This window comes from Pseudophryne corroboree, chromosome 8 (assembly GCF_028390025.1).
Source record: "Pseudophryne corroboree isolate aPseCor3 chromosome 8, aPseCor3.hap2, whole genome shotgun sequence".
In the NCBI taxonomy this organism is placed as follows: domain Eukaryota; kingdom Metazoa; phylum Chordata; class Amphibia; order Anura; family Myobatrachidae; genus Pseudophryne; species Pseudophryne corroboree.
The window spans coordinates 32,554,828-32,560,914 of NC_086451.1; positions in this window are offsets into that span (position 1 = coordinate 32,554,828).

The window sequence follows — 6,087 nt, forward strand, 5'->3', positions numbered from 1 at the left end:
TTATAGCTGCTGTTAGTATAAAACTGCGCCAAATTAGTGCCCCCCCTCTCTTTTTTTACCCTTTTCTGTAATGCAGGACTGCAGGGGAGAGTCAGGGAGACGTCCTTCCAGCGGAGCTGTGATGGAAAATGGCGCCCGTGTGCTGAGGAGATAGGCTCCACCCCCTTCTCGGCGGCCTTTTCTCCCGCTTTTTAGGTGAGTTCTGGCAGGGGTTAAAATACACCCATATAGCCCTGGGGGTTATATGTGGTGTATTTATGCCAGCCAAGGTGTTTTACATTGCTGCTCAGGGCGCCCCCCCCCTAGCGCCCTGCACCCTCAGTGACCGGAGTGTGAAGTGTGCCTGAGTAACAATGGCGCACAGCTGCAGTGCTGTGCGCTACCTTGTTGAAGACTGATGTCTTCTGCCGCCGATTTTTCCGGACCTTTTCTTGCTTCTGGCTCTGTAAGGGGGCCGGCGGCGCGGCTCCGGGACCGAGCTCCGAGGCTGGGCCTGTGTTCGGTCCCTCTGGAGCTAATGGTGTCCAGTAGCCTAAGAAGCCCAATCCACTCTGCACGCAGGTGAGTTCGCTTCTTCTCCCCTTAGTCCCTCGATGCAGTGAGCCTGTTGCCAGCAGGTCTCACTGAAAATAAAAAACCTAAAACTAAACTTTTCACTAAGAAGCTCAGGAGAGCCCCTAGTGTGCACCCTTCTCGGCAGGGCACAAAAATCTAACTGAGGCTTGGAGGAGGGTCATAGGGGGAGGAGCCAGTGCACACCAGGTAGTCCTAAAGCTTTTACTTTTGTGCCCAGTCTCCTGCGGAGCCGCTATTCCCCATGGTCCTTACGGAGTTCCCAGCATCCACTAGGACGTCAGAGAAATAGATAGATAGATAGATATATATCTATCTATCTATCTATCTATCTACACACACACACACACTAGGGTCTCAATTTCTGCTGATAAGGTACCTGTCCACGCCGCCACAGCGCTATAAACCCATGCCGACACAATCGCCGGTCTGAGTAGTGTACCAAAATGTGAACGCTATCTGCAGGATCCCTGAGAATAGCTAGGGCTACCTTTTGGGCAAACGTGACACCCTAGGGGAAGATTCCCATCACATCCTGGCCCTAGTGGGGAAAGGATACTACCTGAGAATTCTTTGTGGGAAGCTGCAGTCTCTTGTCTGGAGATTCCCGCTCTTTTTCCTCATGAGAGGAGGGAAATTTACCTCAGCTTTCTTCCCCTTAAAATGTGTACCTTTGTGTCAGGGACAGATGAGTCATCAGTGATATGCAAATCATCTTTTATTACAATAATCATATATTGAATACTTTTCTGCCATTTTGGCTGTAACTTTGCATTATCGTAGTCGACACAGGAGTCAAACTCCGTGTCGATATCAGTGTCTATTATTTTGGATAGTGAGCATTGTGAGACTCTGAAGGTCTCTGCGCCATAGGGACAGACATGGGTAGATTTCCTGTCTGTTCTCTAATCTTTTGTGCAATAAATTCACCTTAGCACTTACACATATCCAAACAGGTGTCGGCATTGTCGACGGAGACACCCTCTCACACACATATTAGCTCCATCTCCTCCTTAGGGGAGCCTTTTACCTCAGACATGTTGACACACACGTACCGACACCACACACACAGGGGATGCTCTATTTGAAGACAGTTCCCCCACAAGGCCCTTTGGAGAGACAGAGAGAGAGTATGCCAGCACACACCCCAGCGCTATATGACCCAGGAATCACACAGTAACGTAGTGTTAACCCAGTAGCTGCTGTATACATTGTTTTACACCAAATTTATGTGCCCCCCCCTCTCTTTTTCACCCTCTTCTATCATGCTTCTGCAGGGGAGAGCCTGGGGAGCTTCCTCTCAGCGGAGCTGTGGAGAGAAAATGGCGCTGGTGAGTACTGAGGAAGAAGCCCCGCCCCCTCAGCGGCGGGCTTCTGTCCCGCGATTTTGTGTAAAATAATGTCGGGGGCCCATACATATATACAGTGCCCAACTGTATATATGCCCACTTTGCCAAGAGGTCTCTAATTGCTGCCAAGAGGTCTCTAATTGCTGCCCAGGGCGCCCCCCCCTGCGCCCTACAGTGACCGGAGTGTGTGGGTGTAATGTGGGAGCAATGGCGCACAGCTGCAGTGCTGTGCGCTACCTCATATGAAGACTGGAGTCTTCTGCCGCCGTTTTTGAAGCCTTCTTGCTTCTCACGCCGGCTTCTGGCTCTGCGAGGGGGACGGCGGCGCGGCTCTGGGATCGGACGACCAAGGGTGCGTTCTTGTGTTCGATCCCTCTGGAGCTAATGGTGTCCAGTAGCCTAAGAAGCATGACCTATCCACAGCGAGTAGGGCTGCTTCTCTCCCCTCAGTCCCACGTAGCAGGGAGTCTGTTGCCAGCAGATCTCTCTGAAAATAAAAAAATCCTAACAAAATACTTTCTATCTAGCAAGCTCAGGAGAGCTCACTAAAGTGCACCCAGCTTTGTCCAGGCACAGATTCTAACTGGGGTCTGGAGGAGGGACATAGAGGGAGGAGCCAGTGCACACCAGTAGTACTAATTCTTTCTAAGAGTGCCCTGTCTCCTGCGGAGCCAGTCTATTCCCCATGGTCCTTACGGAGTCCCCAGCATGCACTAGGACGTTAGAGAAAAAAAAATGTGGGGGTCAAACACCGCTAGCACCCCTAGGGGTGGGACAGCAGCACAGAGTATGTCAGCAGACAGCATAACTGTGGAAGGCCTGGCGCAATTTACACCAAATTTGGTACACATTTGACTTACAATCTCGAAAACACCCCTAGGGGTGGGACAGCGGCACAGAGTATTTAAGGAGACAGCATAACTCTGGAATGCCTGGAGCAATTTACCCCAAACTTGCTACACAACTGACTTACACTATGGGCACAAACTCTGTGGGGGTAACACACCACTAGCACCTAGGGGTGTGCCAGCACACACACTATATCAGGACATGTATGATATGTCAGGGCTGCATGTGACAGGGGCAGTGACATGATGTGAGGAGGGGAATGCAGGTAGCACAAACCCACACACAGTTATATAGTGGAAGTAGCATATTGGGTTTTCATTTTATTGATGTGTATAACATTTTCCATGCTTTTTTTTTTTTTTTATACTATGTTATTTATACTGTTAATATTTTAATTATTTTTTTGTTCACAAACATTCTTAAAATCCCAGGCAACTCCAGCTAGTATTGAGATAAAAAGTTGAGAACTTGCCCTAAGCAACCCATCAGTTCTTACCATAATTTCATAACTATGGTAAATGACAGAAGATTATTTGCTCTGTCCCCAAGGCTTGATAGCTCTCCCCCTGTACATGCAAAGCCATAAACATCTGATCTACTAATGTATATGCACACATGCCTTCTCTTAAGTGGAAAAGCTCCACTTCCATACATGCATATATTATTTCTCTAAACCCCTTTTCCACTGACATTAATACCCAGGTCCAGTGACTAGAGAATCCAATCCAGCTGACTGGGTTAGTTCCAGGTTGATGCAACCCCAGCTTACAGCATAGGTAGCGCCGACGTTAAGAGATGATCTCATCTCCAGCAGTCACTCTGAAAGATGTCTTAGCCACATTGGACCCATATGCCAAATCCCAGGTGCAACCCAGTACTTTAGTGTAGGAGTCTGAATTTACATTCTCCCTATGTTGGTATGGCCCTTCACCCATAAACAGATGAAAATGCCAGATACCTGCCCATTTGCACAGACCCAAGCTTGCATGTGCTGCACAAATGTTCTGAACTTCCACCACGCAAACTGGCAATAGGCCAATGTAGGCTCAGGCAAAGTCTTAAGTGCGCTTTTTTTGGCCACCAGAAACATGGAAGATACATGGTACAGTACCCGTGTACCAATGCAGGCATCAACTCCTTATGCAGCACAACAGGGGCACTTAATAATTGTCCTTGATTCCTCCTGGAATTTTCTCCAAATCCAGCCATCTGGCTGCACAATAAATGCTACAGAAGTGGCATCAGGCAGCCATCCAAACTTTCACCTGTGGCATCTTGAGTTTGTGACAATATGCAACAACACTGAAGCTGGAATAAGCTCAGAGATGATCCTGCAGCTAATCCTTTAAACCAGTGGTTCTCAACTTCAGTCCTCAAGCACCCCCAACAGTTCATGTTTTCCAGGTCACCTAGCTGGTGCACATGTATATTCATCACTGACATTTTAAAAGACCCACAGTTGAAGCAAATTATTTCACTTGCAATCCTGTGAGGAGACTTGGAAAACATGAACTGTTGGAGGTTCTTGAGAACCACTGCTTTAAACTGTTCAGATACTTGCAGCATGATGTAACGGTGTCTGAGATTTGCAAGGGGCACTTACAAGGAATGGTTTTGCCTCGTTTGCCCCCTTTAAAAACCATCCATACTCAGCTGGCATCCCACACACCATTACATCCCTATGCAGATGTTTGTACAATAGTAGCTCTCCCATTCATTGCCTACGTATTACGGGTGTTTTAAGATGTTCAAGAGACCATATAATGCTGGAGCCTACACCCTATTTGAAGCAGGCAGAGAAGACAAACAGGAACTCAGGGCAGGTTATGTCAGGACATTGATACTGGGCGTATAAGTCAGGAACAGGGCAACATTAGCATAGGGCAGGGAAGAGTCTGGGCACTTATCCAGTAATACAGGAATCTTATTACAGTATCCAGACACAATGTCCACACGAGAACATCACCATGTGGCATGTTGATTCTCAGCATGTATAAAGTTAGCGGTAGGTGCCAACCAGGAAGAGTTAAAGTATTAAATGAAACCACTACTGGTAACAAGACCGGCAGGAGCCAGTAGTGGCTGCAACAGGCAGGAACAGGTAAGTGATCGCTGAGCCAACAAGGACATTCCATCAGGTCTTCAGTGTAGACAGATCGTCAACATGGCCACTACCAACATTTTGGCCATACAGACTGATGCCTGTTGACATAACTTGTTTTACATACAATGCCCCTTAATTCAGACAGGATCAGTACTAAATGCCGCCGGCCAGAATCCCGGCGGTCGAAATACTGACAGGGGTGGCGAGCGGAACGCATCCCCTTGCAGGCTCGCCACGCTGCAAGCACGGTGCCTCGCTACACTCGGCACACTATTATATTCTCCCTCTATGGGTGTCATGGACACCCACGGAGGGAGAATATGTCGGGATTCAGACATCGGTATTTTGACCACCGGGATTCCGGCCAGTGGCATCCTGACCGCATCCCATTCAGACCAAACATCTATGCATGGCACCCGTATATAATCCAGGATTATACTATTCATCAGCATGTGGCTGTTACTGGAAGCAGTCATCACCCGAGGCACAGGACATTTAGCCAGTTGAGTACACCGAGGCTTCCATTGGTGTATTCATGAAGCAGTGAAAAGTGTGAAGTGAGCCAGTGGAGAAGTTGCCCATGGCAACCAATCAGCATTGAAGTAACATTTATAATTCACAAACTTTACAGTTGTATGGAGCAGCCGATTGGTGGCCATGGTCAACTTCTCCACTCTTCACTGCTTTATGAATAGACCCCTGTGTCAGTGGTAACAGTGATCTCCCACAGCTAGTGGCTTTGATGTTGTGCCTACCCTTTCACCTGCCTGTGGGCCAGTTTGCATATTTGGCCCATTGGTCTGCATTTTAACAGTGCCGTTTAAACCATATAATTTTATTCACTCACACCTGAAGTGTCTGGCTACAAGCAAAGCCTTGGTCTCTGCAGTGCATAGGTAATATATGCTCAATGGTCGCACCTCTATGACCACTACAAGCTGCATGTAGGATTCAAGGCCATATGGAGTGTTTTACACATCTCATTTCACAAACATTGAGATTGTAATACAGGATTAACAAAGTGCAGCATTAAAGCTGATCTTATAGCCAGACCCCCTTCCCCAGGTCCCTAAAGGAAGAATAGGTTTAAAAATCAGTTCTCTGGAGTGTCCTTTCCCCACCCAGCCTCTCAGAAATCAGGCTTGGCCATAGTCCTCTAGCACTGAACAAAGCCCCATTACAATTAGAGATGAGCGGATTCGGTTTTACTCG